The sequence below is a fragment of the Bubalus kerabau genome, chromosome 15, assembly GCF_029407905.1.
Source record: "Bubalus kerabau isolate K-KA32 ecotype Philippines breed swamp buffalo chromosome 15, PCC_UOA_SB_1v2, whole genome shotgun sequence".
Taxonomy (NCBI): domain Eukaryota; kingdom Metazoa; phylum Chordata; class Mammalia; order Artiodactyla; family Bovidae; genus Bubalus; species Bubalus kerabau.
The window spans coordinates 24,555,092-24,573,227 of record NC_073638.1 but is presented as its reverse complement, the minus strand read 5'-3'; the positions used below and the strand labels follow the sequence as shown (position 1 = coordinate 24,573,227).

Sequence of the window (18,136 nt, the reverse complement as noted above, 5' to 3'; positions counted from 1 at the left end):
CCAGCTGGGTGACATCAGGCCAGGCAGTAACCACTCTGAGCTTCATGCTATTATCTGTACCCCGACATAACAATACCTACCACAGACCTCTCGTGACGATTAATAAAGTCTGGTTTTTAAAGTACCTGCAGAGGGACTGACACAAACACCAGAGGAGAGGCGGTGCTTTGGCTGCTGTTGAAACCCATACTCCGCATCACTGGAGAGAGCCAGGTGGGCCCAGACAGAAGCCCCCATCACGCTGTCCAACCCAAACCTTCTGTGGCCCCACACCCCTCACCACACACACAGCCCTGTGCAAGCTCTCTCTGGTTTTGCAGGAAGAGAGACTTCTGTACCATGCAGAAACACAGTGGAGACCGGGTAGCGGGTCCCTAGTAGGGGTTCTTCCCAGGAAATCCTACAGGCAAGCCCAGGCTTCCCAGAGAAGGCAGTGATGGAGCATGAACGTGCATGTGCGTGCACACACTCACTCTCATATACTCTCTCTCACACACACCCTCTGTCATTCACTCACATATGACCCTCAGCATCCTTCATCACAAAGGTCAACCTGAAATGTCAACTGAACTCCAAGTCACTGTCCAAGTGATCCATGCTTCCCTCTCCTTCACTGCTCCAACCTGGAGACAAGCAATACCACGAGAACTCAAAAACACACTACAGACACATGCCTCAGGCTTTGTTTTTTTAAGAAACGCTCTTCTCTTCCTAACCCCTCACTCAAGACTGACTCCTCAGTCAGAACTATGAACTGCAATGAAACTATGAAGCAGGAGGCCAAGCTTCTGGTCGCTTCCTATCTCTGGACCTAAGTTTCCTCAGGGAAGACAACAGCATGGTCTCCAGGTTCTAAGATTCCATGATACGCATTCAAGAATTAGTCAAGATTACCATAATAATAGCTTCCCCAGTGGCTCAGGGGTAAAGAATCCGCCTGCCACACAGGAGACACAGGAGACATGGGTTCAGTCCCCCAGTTGGGAAGATCCTCTGCAGGAGGGCATGGTAACCCAACTCCAGTATTCCTGCCTGGAGAATCCCAAGGACAGAGGAGCCTAACAGGCTACCGTCCAGTGGGTCACAAAGAGTCCGACACGACTGAAATGACTGAGCACACACAAGCACCGTAATAATAATAATAAACCTTACCCAAACTCCAGCCTGTCTTCTCCAGAATCTGTGGATTTTATAAAGTCATCAAATATGCAATAATTCAACACTAATTTCAGACACACACCTGGGGTCCTGTGATAAAGTCTGGTGTGTCTATACAGCCAAGGATTAGAATTTCAGAGTCGTGATTTCATCAGTCACTAACTATAAAGGATTAATTAGGAGCGAGGGAAGAGCCCATGGCTCGGGAATCCAGACCTAAGGAAAATATCTATCTCTGTTCTCCAGATGTCAGCACACACACGAACAAAGGTCTTTGATGAACACTTCTCATTATGCAGGGGACTCCAAAAATACTGTTTTCTGCCATGGAATTGAGATACTTCTGATTCTTATGCACTCTAAAGAATCATCAAAAGTCAATAAACACAACTGAATTCATATACAGAAAACTTCGACTTGTCAAAATATCTTTCCTTCAAGATCCACTGCAAATACACAGACAACTTCTACATGGTTTTTCCCCAAGATCTCCTCCAACAGCACGTTCAAAACATCAAGTTATTTTTTCCATCAAGAATTTCTTTTATATTCCCACCAGTTATCCAAGCCAAAACTCAGGGGTCTCTCCCAACTCCCTCCTCACAATCCTGCCTAACCAAGACCTGTCCATCTCATCCTCCAGCTGCCCTGTTCCCTCCACCTCCCTTGCTGCTGTCATAATCCAGCCTGCATTACCTTGCCAAAAACCACTCAACAGGCTCCTAAGTGGTGCCCCTGACTCTAAACTAACCCCCACAGATCCATCCTCAATTCCATACTCCACAGACTCTTGCTAAAATGTATTTCCTATTATTTCACTCTCCTGATTGAACGCTTTCAACACTTTGCCCCACATGTACCGAAAAAAGTGCATGTCCTTTTGCTGGCAAAGTCCTTCCTAGTAGACTCACTATAGCCTGCAACCACGGCCTCTACCTACCTCATCACACATCTCAAGCTCCAGTGAAATCCAGTGGCCTGCAGTTCTCTGGTCCTTCCTCCCCTGGGCCTTTGCACATGCTGTTTCTTCTACCTGGAATGCCCTGCCCTCTTGCCTAACTAGTGATCTTTCTCTCGTCTTCCCAAACTCCGCTCAGATGTCACGTCCTCCGCAAAGTCTTACCTGCAGCCTCTCGCAAAGCACAGTCACGGCTGGCCTCTAATCCCCCTATACTGTGCTCTTCACTTTATCACCACTTATATTATGCTCTAAGGGTTTGGTGTGTCCCGTTACTAACTTACAAGATTCCCGGCGACAAGGACCATTTCTTTGGATACCTGTATCCCCACCGTCTGTTATATAGCAGGACTCAATAAATACCTGTTGAAAGAATGAGTCAGATGGGGCCACACTGGTCTCGGAGCTTCCAATGCATTTCCTAATTATCTTAGAGAATGTGTTTTTACTCTGTCTTCTATTACAGCCATTTGTTACTAGTTCTAACCCCAAATCATGAGTGAGGAAAAGGCTTATGCTTCACCATTACCTCTCCAATAAAGCCAAACACATCTAGTAGGTATTCAGTAAATATTTGATGAATTGAATAAAGTGAGTTCAAAGCAACTCGCCAGTGGAGATGTAACTTTAAACACACATACACACACAATGTTCAATCACCTACTTAGGAGGCCCTGAGAGGTTTCCAAAGGTCCAAATATCCATCTTCTGAGCTGAGGGTTACACAGGGTCAGATTCCAACCTGAGAACGAGGAGTAATTCAGCAAAGCTGAAAAGGAAGACTGTACATTGCAGGTCAATAGCTCCCAGGTATTAACACCTCCCTCTACCCCTCACTTAAACACATGCATGGAGACTCTTGTTTCTTTCTTCTAGGTCTTTATGCCCCCAATTTCAGCGAACACACACTTGCATATACCACCCGGAAGTTGGAAGTGAAAACGCCACAGGCAAGTAAAAAAGAAGACCATGTAAACCCATCTCCAGAATATTCCCAGTAGTTGTGATCCCGTGGCACGCGGGCAGGGCGGGGAGGGGATGCGGCCTGAGGCCCAGCACTCTGCACACACACGTGAAAAGCCAGCATGTGCCCGCACGTGCGCACCCTGGGAGCCTGCGTGGTCAGCCCCCGCTTGCCTCCCTGCCTTTCACCCTCCCTTCCTCCGGGAAAGATAAATTAGCGGCCTGTCAGCAGAGGACAGCCACAGCAGTTGTGTTTCTGTAAAGGGGCAGTCGAAGTGTCTTTGATTAATGAAACCCTAATACGCGCCTGTTAGACAACGTCTCTTCAGCAGCTTTGAAGGAAGACAGATCCTTTCCAACAGGCTTTAAAAATAAGAGGAGAAAGTCCCGTTGTGCACCCACCACTCCATCAGGTACGGGACCCCCGTTCCCAACTCCAGCTCCCAGAAGCATGGCCTGGGGCTGCCCCGGGGGAAGGGCATCGAAAGGAATGGGTTGGACCCACTTCTCTCCCTGCAACAGAAGAACGTGGAACTCGCGCCTGCTCACTAAAAGCAACACCTGCCCATGTGCTGAGAGTCCTCTTGAAGTCCCAACAATAGACATCAAAGCTGACGCTTGGGAGCTGAGATAACAAGGAAAGGGAATAAAAAGCGGGGGAAGGGAACAATACCCACAAAAAGTCTACCTCACCTTTGACCTCCCGAGAAGCGGCAGACCCCCAAACACTTTCAGCTGGGCTGGAGGGTGCACCCGCTCCCCACTCTGGTCACATCCACATAAAAATGCAACGGTCCCTTTTTCTGGAAGGTCTTTTCTAGAGACAGTAATACAGAGCTTCAGCTCCTTGGGTGAAGGTACAGAAATTAAAGGGGTCCTTCAGGCTTTCAGTGATATTACACCCTTACACAGCTTGGTCCTACCTCCCCTTTAACAAAAGAAGGAAAAGAAAGGAGGGAGGGAGGAATAAATGACCGCATGAATCTGTGCTCCTGAGATCTTTATTTCTCTGCCATCAATGTGGAATGATCAGCAGGACTTCTATGAAACGCAGTTCAGGACCAGAACATTCTAGGGAATACATTAATATCCACCCTGACTTCCATCCCAAGTCTTGAAAAATAGCATATATTCTGTAAAATAACATATGTTCTGTTTCTGGAGAGAACTCTGATAAGAACTGAAGCAAACGTTTTTTATAAAACTATCGCTTAACTCATCTCCCTGCACCTTCTATATCACTAAGGCTGGAACTTGGCAGCAAAGACACAGATCAATCAGATGAGAGAATATATATATTTTTTAATATTCCAAATATTCCAAGGTCTAAAGAATGATATAATAAGCCTCCTCCCATATGCAATGAGGTCCCCCGTGGGTCTTTTCCCAATCGGATTTTCCCTCCCAAACCCACAACCCAAAGTAATTTCTCTCATCAATTTCCTGCCTTCAATCTTCATTATTCTGTCTTCCAACAAACATTTACTGGTTCCCTACTTTGTGACAAACATCGTGCCAAGTATTAGGAACACATTCTCCAGAAATCATCTCCAGTTAGAATATCAGGTTACTCTAGACTCTTAAGAGTATTTATAGTATGTTCTACTCATGGTATTTCTACTTATTTCCTGAAAGTATGTCACGGAGACAGAAATAGTATTCTTTCTACTGAATCACCTGGAGGTTATAAGACAGCCAACAGGGAGAGTTTTTCAATAACAATTTTATCCCTACCATCCATTACTTCCACTAATAAATCAGCTTTTTAATAGAAAGAGAGTAGGAGCTTAGTTGCTTCAAGTACTTAAAACTAGACTAATCTAATATCGATTAAACAACGTTTTGTTGAATGACTAATTGAATGAATAAATGAATATACAAGTAAAAGAATAAATGCCAGGTTTCAAGTGAAGACTATCGGGATGACAAGACAGCTAACTCTGGCAGCCCCAAGAACCTCAACAGAGTTGGCTCTGAAAAAGACACCCCCAATCAGCTTCATTTAGGGAGAGGAGATGAAAGGATGGGGAATAAAAGCAGAATGAGGGTTAACTCAGAAGAGCCATTTCATAGAATGTCTGCATTTTGTAACCCCTTTTCCCAAAGAGATCTCAAACTAGAGAATACCTCGCGAGGGCAAAGATCATGACATTTCTATTTGCCCTCCATCACTTCACTCAAAGCAAAACACTTGTCTGGTGCTCTGGGAGAATAAAAGGTCATGATTAGATGGGTTTTAGATTGGGAATATCCTGAGGTCAACGTGAGCAGCTCTGAAATTCCTTCTTCTCTTCCTTTTTCTCTTCCCAAAACTCCAACCAAGTCCCAAGTCAACACCTCAACCTTACTTACGCAAAATACATGCAATGTTAAATCTCCAGGCCCCGGAAGCCTTTGGGGAAGGCTATACTAGTCTCAGAAGAGAGTGTAGGAAAAAGGAATGGATGAAAGTTGATCTGTCTGGTAAACTGCTTACTTATAAATAATTATTGTACAGTGGTGCCGAAGAAAGTGAAGAATTTGAAGACAAGATAGAACGACAGAAAAACGAGGTCTCAAAAAAAAACAAAAAACAAAACGAGGTCTCTGCTCTCAAGTAAAGGTCTAAAAAGGAAGGTTAGGGAGACTTCCCTGGTGGTCCAGCGGTTAAGACTGCACTGAGAATGTAGGGCGCATAGGTTTGATCTCTGGTTAGGGAGCTAAGATCTCACATGCCATGGGGCTTGGCCAATAAAATAAAATAATAATAAAAATCAAAGTTAAAAAAGAAAAGAAAGCAGTCTGCCCTTCTGCCTCAAGTATCCAAAAAAAAAAGGAAGGTTAGATATGCAGAAGTATTTCTGTCAGAACCTCGAAAGCAGTAGGTCCTTTGAGAGGTCAAAATAAAGTGTATAGAAACAGAGGTGGCTTTATGGAGTTTTTACTTCAAAAGCTTCAGTAGGAGAGAAGACCAGGAGAGAGAATGGGGCGAGGCTGCCTTCTGTGGATGGGCAACTTGTACGTAGGAGGAGTCCCTTCAGCACAGGGAAACTTTCGTGAGGCAAGTACGTGCTGAAATCGCCAGAACAACACTCCCCTTAGAGAAAGGGGGCCTCAGGTGACCATGGATTTCTTTGTAGGAAAAAAATCAACCTTTTGTCTTCACCCTCTCTTCTTCTTCCCTTTCTTCCCCTTCCCTCTTTCCCTCCCTCTCTGTTTCAGTATCTGCTGCTGCTGCTGCTGCTAAGTCGCTTCAGTCGTGTCCAACTCTGTGCGACCCCATAGACGGAAGCCCACCAGGCTCCCCCGTCCCTGGGATTCTCCAGGCAAGAATACTGAAGTGGGTTGCCATTTCCTTCTCCAATGCATGAAAGTGAAAAGTGAAAGGGAAGTCGCTCAGTCATGTCTGACTCTTCGCGACCCCATGGACTACAGCCTACCAGGCTCCTCCATCCATGGGATTTTCCAGGCAAGAGTACTGGATCTGAATACTCTACAAATCCAAACTTTAAAACACGACCATTAAAGGCTTTATACTCTCCATTCGATAGACATCATGGTGACGTTTTAAAATTAGATAAATTATAGGGATTTCCCTGGTGGTCCAGTGGTTAAAACTCTGCCCTTTCAATGCAGGGAGCATGGGTTCAATCCCTGGTCAGGGAACTAAGATCCCACATGCTGTGCAGTGTGGCCAATAAATAAATTTTTTTAAAAAATTAAATTAGATAAATTATAAAAATGGTATATGATACAAAAGGAACCATAATCAGAATTACAGGACAAATGATAAACTGGAAAAATATTTGCTATGCCTTCAACAAATAAAGGATGAACATTTCTGATTTATATAGAAAAAGAACCAACAAATATATAGGGAAGAGACAAAAACCCAATAGAAAAACACACAGAATGTTTAAAATTTTGATGTAGTCAAGTACATAAAGGTAAAACTCTATATACCTCGGGTTTTGTATATGACCTGTTAAATATATATACATATATATATATATATGTATATATATATAATTTAAAATGTATACTTCCCCTGACACTGAAGAAAACATATCTGAGAAGTGCTCACAAAACAGAAATTCTTTATTGATGTGGTCTAGAAGCCTCCAAAAAGAGTTAGGGTAAAGAGAAGAGGAAAAAATGTGTCTCAACAGCAGCCAACAAAAACACTAGAGATAAATAAATTCAGCATTCTGGCATCTGCAGACCCAGAAAAACTAGACTACAGATTAAATTAATTAGGAAAACCACCCACAACAAACCAACTGCACCAGGAAAGGGAGACGAAAGGGGGAGAGGCTGAGCGCTGTCAAAACAGAGGTGTCAGAAGAGCCTGGGCACAGTAACTCCTTGGAAACTTCAGACCATCAGGACACAGTGGTCTTGGTCCCATTCACAATGTTTGCCTTGGCTGAGGTTCTAAACCACAAAAACATCTGTACAGAAGGAAGCAACTGATTTCAGTGAAATCATTCTGGAAACTTTTCACATGTTGAGAGTCATTTCAGGAACAGACAACGCAGTTCATGGTATGCACTGGACACAAGAATGACGTTGTCAGCAGCACTGGCCAGCTTCTCTCTTCTCTTTTGGTGTGAAAGTGAAAGCGGGGGGTAGTGTTCAGAGATGGAGAGGGGATGCGAGAAACAATTTAAGGAGCACAGGCAATTATATAGGTTGGTTTTAATTTTGAAACTAGTGCTTAAACACCAATGGTATTGCCTTCAGCTCTCTAGAAACAACAGTGTAATTAGGTTCACTCAACTTAACTTAAAACATGTCCAGTCATTAAAATTTTTCTTGATCCAGCCAAGTTATTGCACACACACACAAACACACACACACAATCTCTAAGCCAAAAGTACATCAAGTCCCATCAAGAAACAGCAAAACATGTCATTGCTTTTCAGAAACCACGCTCGCCTGTCATGACCTTTCTTAAAGATAACATTCTCACGATTAATTAATTTATGACTAGCCCCTCCCCCAACATGCACAACAGGTTCTATGCAAATTCTTGAGCTTTTAAATTATACTGTTAATGAAAGCAAATAAAGGCAGTTAAAAGGCAATTTGCTCAATTGGTGTTAATATTTAAGCACAGCATGTGTAAAAACAAGATCACAGAATTCAGTTTTTACCAAGAAAACTTTAACCCAACTTCATTTCCAACAGATCAGACAAGTTACCAAGAATCAGTTTTTTCCCCCTACCCTTCAGCATCAGGTAATGAGGCTTTTTATTAAGTAAATATTTCACATTAACCTCATCAGTTTCTATCACTTAGAAATTCCAATCTATAAAATCAAATCAGCTTAATCATGTTTAGATTAGAGCCTGCATCCCGAAGGCAAACTGAATTGTTTATATCTCCGGTCTCCTTGGCACACTCAGGCACCAAGATTCCAAGGTGTGAGAACAGGAACTTTCCCACCACCTCGCAGATCTTGAGGTCTCTCCTGTTGCCTGATTCTTATTCCTAGAATCTGAACCAGTGAAACCAACCCACCGGTCTTGGCATCTCTGCCAACTGTTTAAAACTAGCCTCACGCAGAAGTCCTAAAAGTTTACCAGCCAGGAAAGAGCAGCTGCTGTGACGTTGCCCGGAGCACACCTAGACTCTCCCACATAAGAGGAAACTATCCAGGTCAGATTTCTAACATCTAATCTCCCCTGGGGACTCCAGATGGACTGCTCTAGGGGGTTTCTGCACACAGGTTACTACAGAGCTTTATGACCAATCTTCCACTTCAAGGTCTGAGTGAGGTACCAGGATCTCCCAGAAAGCCTGAGCCCCCTAAAGGGAGATGAAAAAGAAGTATGCAGGATGCAGTAAAGAGGGTCAGCCTCTCTGGGATGTGGAGGCTCCCTGCCAAGAGCCTGAGACCACCCCCAGCTCACACATATTCACCTAACTCTGCCATACTCTCCACACTCCTTCTCCGGGGGTCTAGTGCCCATAAAACACAGCATTTCAAAGAGTACAATTTTGAATATGATGTTGCAGGCCTTTAAAGTACTTGAGGGACTTCCCTGGTGGTCCAGTAGTTAAGAATCCGCCTTCCAACGCAGGGGACATGGGTTCAATCCCTGGTCGGGGAACTAGATCTCAGATGCCATGGGGCAACTAAGACCTGACACAGCCAAATGAATGAATAAATTAAGAAAAAAAATTTTAATAATAAGGTACTTGAATTTGCAGGCTCCCCCAGAAGTCCTCGTGAGGCCCCTGCCAGCTCCTGCCTCTAGTCCTGGCTCATCCGGTGCACCTCTGTACGCCTCACTGCTCCGCCCGGCTGGTCAACTGAACCACCGTGGCCTCAGCGTCTTATCCCATTGCCTAAGAGAACCGGCCAGGTCCACCCTGCACCAGCTCCAGGGAGGCTGGTCCTGCTTTGCATCAGCCTGGAACCCACTGGGAGAACAGCCCCCGACAGACAGTCTTGTCTCTGAATTCGGTCACTAAATCTCTCCCCTCCCCTCCTTCCCTTTCCTCCCTCCCCTAAGCCCGCTTATCCCCGAACCGTTTCTATTCGATTAAGGGGACTGGCCACAGCAAGGATGTTTACATTAGGCTCACTTCCAGGCCATAACCCGTCCTGAGGGAACACATTCCTAATGGGGCAATGGAAAAAACTATGCAAAACATCTGGGCCTCTCTGTGCTCCCAACCCCAGTCTTGGGGCACTCCATCAACCTCCAGGTCTCCCCAAGAGTGAGTGCCACGGCCAGGGCAGTGGGGGACAGGGCCTGGGAGGCCAGGGAAGTTACAGACATTTTCAGTCTAGCAAAGACTTGGCACAGCCAAAGTTGTCCCTCCTCAACGCACAAAGAACTAATCTCACTCACCACAGCATTATTTCTGGAGAAAACAGCATTTTCCAGAAGCCCGGTTCAGGACTGGGACAAAGTTCCTTAGAAAAACTGCCACTTTCAAATGGAGAGCTAATGAAAAGACAAAGCTAAATCCACTAAAGAAGGAGCGACAATGTTTCCCAAGGATAAGGACATGCCCCATACTCTTCCTGCCTCTGCCTGTGTGTGTGTGTTCAGTCACTCAGTTATGTCCGACTCTTTTTGACCCAAGGACTGTGGCTCCCCAGGTTCCTCTGTCCATGGGATTCTCCAGGCAAGAATACTGGAGTGGGTTGTCAAGCCCTCCTCCAGGGGATCTTCCCAACCCAGGGATCAAACCCAGGTCTCCTGCATTGCAGGTGGATTCTCTACCATCTGAGCCACCAGGGAAGCCCAACATGGAATAGGATGACCCATGTGCCCCATCCACAGTCCCCACAGGGGACAGACTCACTAGAAAATAAAACACAGAAGGTGAATAATTGCAGTTTGGCAAAGCTAGTTCTGTCCGGGTGCCCACGTCTAACCATCAACTCTGAAGCCAGACTATCCCAATATTCACAGAGAAAATCCAAGGCATTAGGAGCACAGGCTAAGCAATTAGACAGACCTGGGTTTGATTTCCAGACACCCAACTTAAAAGAATGGGCTAAACAGTCTAATCTCTTTGAACATCTCATGTGTACACATGAGGTTTCTCATCAGTAACACCAGGATGCCAAAGGTCTGTCGTGGGGACTGAATGAGGTAACGTGATGTGGACCCAACACTGACCTCAGAGCCCACTGCACCCCATGGGGTCAACCCAGGGGAGCCGCCTCCATCATGCCTAGGGAAATCAGTCACCACTACCAGCTACCCTCCTCAATCCTACTGGCCATTTCCTAATCATTGAGGTGTCCTACAGAGTGCTGAGTGGGGTAGGAGTAGGTGGAGGGGGAAGGAGGGGGATGAGCTCAAAGGTTCACCGTGATGTTAAAGTGAACTCCTTCCAGAACAGAAGGCAGGGAGCTATGACGGAGAAAATCCATGTTAAAGTGAACTCCTTCCAGAACAGAAGGCAGGGAGCTATGACGGAGAAAATCCGTGAATAAACACATGGACCTCAATTCCATTCTAAAAATCAGAGATGTACTGTGACCATTTCTGTAATAATAAAATCTGGCACACTGATTCATGCTGGGCTTTTTTTAAAAATGGGAAAAGTAAAGGAAAAAAAAGATTCCTAAGATGCTGGAGATGCTAGGTGGTGTAGCTAGCTCCAGAACATACTTCCTAAGGGCCGCAAATATTTTGTACACTCACCTGTTCTTTGTACCCTCCTTAGTCAAGAGCCTGGGGTCTTGGAGCTAAAGCTGGCACCAAAAGACCATCTGGGGCTTACAGACAGAGGTTTAAATAGCTCAGTGAATGAACCCTAGAATTAATGAATGAGAAAGCCACATGGTCCCTATCTGCCTGTCCTCTCCTGAGCAGCACTCAAACCCTCCCAGTATCTTCTATAATGAATGCTTCCAAAGTACAAACCAATAATAAAATAATAAAGGTAGGAGGTGGAAAAGATATCCCATTACAAGGAAGGACAACTTAAAAAAAAAAAAAAATTAGTCCCAAATCTCCTGCTAAAGTATTCTATTCGCTCCAGGTTAATTAGAAAATCTCCCTCCCCAAATAGGACAAGGGAAAAAAAAGTGCAACCGCACACTCGCCAAGCTCTAGCCATTTCAGTCCAGCACACATCTATCTCTAAGGTCAGTCTGACCAACCTATTCTGGAATCAAGAGTCTATGGCTCTCCCAAGATGCATATGTATACGTTCACAACACACAGTGGAGAAGGGGTCAGGCTACGCACCTAACCCCAGGGAAAGAAACAATCTTTGGGTCACTTGAACAGCTTTACAACTGTTCTTCTGAGGTGGAAAATCTAGCACTGCCCTCACTTTAATACACTCAAATATCACGTCCTTTTGGAAAAGAGACACCATGGGAGAAAAGATCTCTCTCCGAAGCGACCTGCACGGCTACACCTGGCGGTCGCTGGATTTATTCATTCTAAACGACCGTGCGTTTCATCACCAGGGAGGCCAGAGCATGAGAAAGCAGGGCTAACGCGAGAAAGTTAAATTAGATCTAAACACAAAGTATTTTATGTAGGGTGCTCTTACAAGGTCTAAAGAGCTCTTCTCTGGACATTATCAGAATCAAAATAGGAGGGATACCCAGGCAGGTGTCCAGGTAAGTGAGTCACATGATGCCTGAGGTCCCTTTCAGGATCCGGATCATAATGACGCAACAGAGAAAAATCCAAGAAGATTGTAGGCGGACAGACTGAGCGATCAGCCAAGCAAGGGGACCTCATTCAGGCTTGACCCCCATTGACAAGGAGACTGCAGACAAGTCATTGCACCCTCAGGGGCTCCACTCTCAGCTACAAAATCAGAGGGATCACCAGGATCCCTCCTACCTCGCGGCTGGGTTTGCTGTACCAGGTAAGACTGTCTTTCTCGGGGCGTCCGGCTGTGCAGAATTCCCATGTGTACTCCCAACCCTTCCCAAGGCCAATTGGTGAAAATACAACTGTGCCTTCAAACCACCATCGCGTGGGCACGAGGCTGTAAGGGTTGGCCCAAGTGGAAAAGCCTGGGCTGGGAGGAACCAGGATCAGAAAAGCAGACAGACCAAAGGCACAGGGAACTCACACGGTAAGAGAGGAGAAAGAGCTAGCCTTCTTTGACAAATCAGAGAATGGAAGACAGTGAAATCGTTAACCCTCAGGCCAATTTTCACAGGCTTCTTTTAATGAATTGACTAAAGAAACCACAGTCAAGCATTAGGATTTTATTTCCTTTTTCATTTTTCTATATAATTCACCATGATTTTTTTTTTTTAAGTCAGGAACAGAAGCAAGGTTCTTGTGACCTCAAAAGAAGGTAAATACAGCCCTGCAATGAGCCCAGGCAGAAGGGATGAGCTGCCTTCTTTTCCCAGAAGAGACAGAATGCTTCATAAAGGGCCAGCCATCCTGTCACTGATGGGAGTACTTGTTCTGTGGGAAGTGGAATCAGACACATAGCCAGGACCCAGCATTTTCTTCCTAACAACCCTCGGCTGTTAAAGGTTAAGACGGACTGGAGGGAAGGTGGGAGGAGCGGGGAGAGAGTAAGGGGAGAGGAAAACATTATGCAATATTAGAATGCTACTTTTATTTTAAAAGCCATCATGTGTAAAGCATTAGTGTTTTTGAAATTGCATTCTTGAGTTAATTAAATGGACAATCTTTTATACATAAAAGTGAAAGAAAGCAATTAAAAGCTAAATGAAGAAAAACTGCTTTCCCCTGGTGATCTGGGCTACCCTGATCCCTTTGTATTAACACGGAGCCAAGACAGGGTCTCCAACACCACTGTCCAAATGTCTCTTTTATGGCCCTCTCGGTGACAGTTTGAGAAGTATTTGTCTTCCTTCTAAGTTTACCTATGAGACTGTTAGGATAAGAGGAGAAGGGAAGAGCAGTAAGGGGGGAGAAAAAAAAACATCATCTAAGCACAGCCAGCAAACGGGAACCCAGAGACAGGCCAGCTCTCTCTGCCTCCAAGGAAGCCTTAGAAGATACCTCACCTCTCTTTTGTCACCTCCACCAAAAAAACAGCCACACCCAACATTTCAGCCAGAAGAATTAATTCAGAGTTTCAGGCTGCCTGGCTAGCCTCAGCTCACAGGCTTGTTCCAAGAATCAGAGATTATTCAGATCACAAGAGAAACTAAGATGAGTAACCACGTGCTGCTATGTCCACCTCTCAGGTGCCAAATACCAACTGGTCTAATTTTTCAATCACACAGACATGTCTTGCCCAGGTGGGTGGACTGCTGTTGTTCAGTCGCTCAGTCGGGTCCAACCCTTTGCGACCCCATGGACAGCAGCATGCCAGGCCTTCACTATCTGTCCTTCACTGTCTCCCAGAGTTCAAACTCATGTCCACTGAGTCGGTGATGCCATCCAACCATCTCATCCTCTGTTGCCCCTTTCTCTTCCTGCCCTCAATTTTCCCCAATATCAGAGTCTTTTCCAATGAGTCAGCTCTTCATATCAGGTGGCCAAAGTATTGGAGCTCTATGGGTTAAACTGTTACTTTGCCTGCCAATATGGATCAGGAAAAGGCAGGTCTGGTTTGCAGTCTGGTGACCAACCTTGACCTCAGGGAAGACAGGAATGGCAAACTCCCCTTCTGATGGCCAAATGAACTCAATCCTGCTATCAGAGTGATGGAGAAGACTCTGGTGCCTCTAACAAGAGTGTCCCAGTGATGAAAGGAGCTACTTTTCTCTTTTGTACAGCGAGAAAAAAAGTAAGAATGAGTTAATATCCATTCAACAGGATGGCTGGCTTTCCAACGGAAACATGCTGCAGAAGCTAAATGGATGCTCTCTGTTTTAGAGGCTGGGTGAGCTGAATGCTATGATGAGATGCCTCCAGAGCCCAGGTCTTCTGATTCCCAGGCCACAAGATCTCCTACTTCGTGGCTTCCAGGAGGTCCATCAATTTCCCTGAATCTGAAAATCATACCCAAAAGATTTTGGAACATGCATGCAAACCCCCACAAAAAAGCACCAATTCACTCTCTCATCCCTGCTCACCCTCCGACCTAGTATTACAGAGCGTTTTAGGAACAGGGTTGATGGCTAGCTATTCTGGGGTACTTTCTTCTCCCTTCCTGCTATGGAAAAAGAGGGGTATATTAGAAGAAAAGGCTACCAAGAGATGGCCAAGTCCAGAAAGGGTGAGAAATATTCAGTCTTAGGTGAGTAGCAGGACGGAGTCCTGATATCTTTCATCAGTGGTGTCCTTCGCCAGCTAGCAGGCCATGTCAACAGGCGGGCACATGCTTGCGAGGTTCTTGCAGAGCTATGCTAAACCACTCCCGAGTCTGTTTCCATCCTTTCTGCCTCCAAAGTAGGAACTCTTGTGAGGCTGAAGACGAGAACGTAGCTAGTTGCCAGTTTTCCACGCATGTTCAGCCTTAGAAGAAAATCTCAACCTCTATGTAATCCAAACGCATCCATGTAGAAGAGAGCCTCCATGGCTACAGAGGTGCTTGCTTTGGTTTCTGCTCCCTCCCCTGTTCCTCTTTGGCCAATGATCTCAAACTGGGCACCTTGACCAAAACGCTGGTCTGAGTAGGAAGGAAGGAAGATGAGACCAGAGAAGAAACTGGCACGGATAACCCACAAATTCAATTATTCAGCCCACACACAAGAAAAGAATAGCTTGTTAGATTTCTCTTTGATTCCCTGGGCTCCAAACCCACACACTGATGTCAGGGAGGGGCGCTAAATCAGCCACCGAAATGAAGCTCCTTTGTGCCGTAACACCACAGGCACCCACACCTCCCTCTGAGATAGAAAGCTCAGCACCATTCACTCCAGCGAAACCCCACTCTGTGCTGCGGCTGAGTCGGTCTTGGGCCCCAACTTGTGAAAGAAATTCAGGATGGGTTATACGTTACCTGTATCTCTACCCCACATCTCCTAAACCATCTGATAAGCACTAGAGAAAACATCCTGTGTACAGAGCTTGAGATGCTGACACAGGGTGGGGAAGCACCAACGACAGAGGGCCGACGAGGAGTTAACCCCCCAAGAGTCAGGGGCCCACTCTTTGGAAAGTTCAGAGAAAGCAAAGGGAAGAAAGATTCCACTGGCTGTTACATGTGGTTACCAACACACAAATGCAAGCAGAGACTTCTGTGTCCCAAAGTTAAAAAAAAAAAAACCCAAACCTCTTCAGTCCTAGCAGACGGTACATGCTAAAAAAGAAATGAAAAAAAAAAAAACCTAAAAGTGTGTTTAAGCAGAATGTTCAGCCGCATCTCAGAGCTGGTACAGCCCCTGCCCTCTGAGTTCATCTCCAGGTTAAACGGTGCTTTGGACCCAGGCTGGGGGAGGAGGTCTGCTTCCCGAACCTCAATTATTTTCTGCTCCTCTTCCCTGCCTTCAACAGACAGTGTCAGTAGCTCAGTCGTGTCCGACTCTTTGTGACCCCATGGACTGCAGCCCCCCAGGCTCCTCTGTCCATGGGATTCTTCAGGCAAGAACACTGGGGTGGGTTGCCGTGACCTCCTTCAGGGGATCTTCCTGGCCCAGGGATCGAACCCGGGTCTCCTGCATTTCAGGCAGAAGAGGATCCAGCCTAAAGGCAGGAGACTACTCTCAATGACCTCAAGGCTCTCTCAGCCCCTACATTGTAACCTCATTGATTACAGCATTAGGGCTCAAAGCAGGAATAATCATCAAGGAAACGTGCTGTTTTACAGACCTCTGGTTCCAGCATCCTTGGTTCAGTCATGTTTGCATTCAAATACGGTCTTCCAGTGTTCCCAGCAGCTGAGACAGGCAAGACGTAATGGTTTGGAAGGACACTCACTTTTGATTGGATGTGGTTCCTCGGGACACACAAAACAACCTAGCTCTGGCTGACTCTACTGTCCCCACCTGACACTTGGCTGGCACTGGGGGCTATGATGAGTATCGGGGAGCATTAAAAGCTTCAAGGCCAGGGAGGAATCTGCACAGAAAGCTCCAGGATTGGCCTTTTTTCTAGAATTGCCCTAGGCTCTCCTGCCTATAAAGTTTTGTAGGCACCTAATAAATAATTAAGTGACTGTTTACCTCTTACTAAACCACACCTCAGGGATATGGGACTGATCCCAGGGCTATCTGCAAAAGGCACCGCTCTTCCTACGTATGCCAGGATCATCCCAGAAACACTGGCCCAAGCATTTCCCAACTGGTTCATTTCCAGAAAGATTGGGGTTGGGGGAGGGGTGCGGAGTAGCGAGGCGGGAGATGGGGACTGACTTATCAGGAAGAAGGAAAAATCTGAACAACTGATTCCACCCTGTCCCTGGAAGCACTCTAACTGCAGTCATGATGGATGAGGAGCATTATGACAAATGACAAACCTCTCTCCTAAAAGCCCCACAGTGAAACGCTCACCGAGGATCCCAAGCTCGGTCCATGCATAAAAAGGCAAGAGCGTGTCAGGAACGGCCGCTGAGCATCCTCAAACCCCAGGCAGATCCAAACCCAAACTTGGCTGCCAACGAAGCACCAGCACCTTACAGCTACAATAAGAAAGCCTTCCCAAAGCATTTTTTAAGGATTTTTTTTTCCCCTGGAAAGAGAAATTGCAAACCTGCAGAGCAAAGCAGCTGAGGCCCATGGCTCAGAGGCCTGTGAATGAGGACACGCAGCCGTCGGTGATGTGTTTAGTGCCAACCCCAATATACCAGACAAGACTCACGAGACCAGACACAGACCACCAAACGAAAGAGGTCCCAGGTGCGGAGGCCAAAGGCAAGGGAGCACGTCTACCCCAGGACTTTCATTCCTTGGAGCAGGGCCCAATTTCCTACCGAAGAGAAATGAAAAGCCACTGGGAAAACCTTGCCTGTTCTCTCCCCATTTGAGACACCACCAGTTCCTTTATCACCACCGTGATGGATACAAAACAGAGCCCCAGTACGTGAAAGTATCTCCATTGTGTACCATGACATCAAAAAAAAAAGAAATACAAGCAGGTCCCTGGCTCCCAATGGACAGAAAGGAAGACAAGGGAACTAACGTTTACTGGCCCACTACAATAATAGCAAGGAGAACTACATGTGTTTTTCCATTTGATCCTCACAATAACCTTACAAGCTAGGCGACATTATCCCCATTTTACAAGAGGCTAGGAATGTGTAAGTGACGTGTCTAAGGACACACAATTTAAAAAGTGGACAAACACTCTCTCGATCTAGTCTATCTTGATTCTAAAATTTGGGCTCTTTCTACCATATCATGTTTCTCTCTTCAGTCATGCAAGACTCTGAAAACCCCTCATATAGATCTGGTTAAGTAGATGAATTACACACAGTCCTAGGAAAATATGCTTCCATAGCTCAAAAAAACAACAATGCTGAGCTGGAGGATATGGGGAGGGCTCATAACTGAGTGGATATTCTAAATCCTTTTATAGGAGGTAACTGTCCAAAATAAACACTCACCAAAAAACCCCAAAACCCAGATTGCAATGTTCCTGGCCTTAAAAGTCCCTCTGGATCTCCCGAGAAGCTTGCCATGTGACTACATCCTCATTAAAACTCCTCTAGGGTTTCTCCCCACCCCAAAGGTCCTTCTGGATTCCCAAACCAGCACTAACTTTTGT

The 18,136-nt window shown here is 45.8% G+C and overlaps 1 protein-coding gene across 2 annotated transcripts in view; it reads right to left on the bottom strand.

Moving 5' to 3' along the window:
* Positions 1-18,136, bottom strand: part of ZBTB16 (zinc finger and BTB domain containing 16) — a 207,222-nt gene that overhangs the window by 147,302 nt on the left and 41,784 nt on the right. The gene's annotated exons all lie outside the window — the stretch shown is intronic.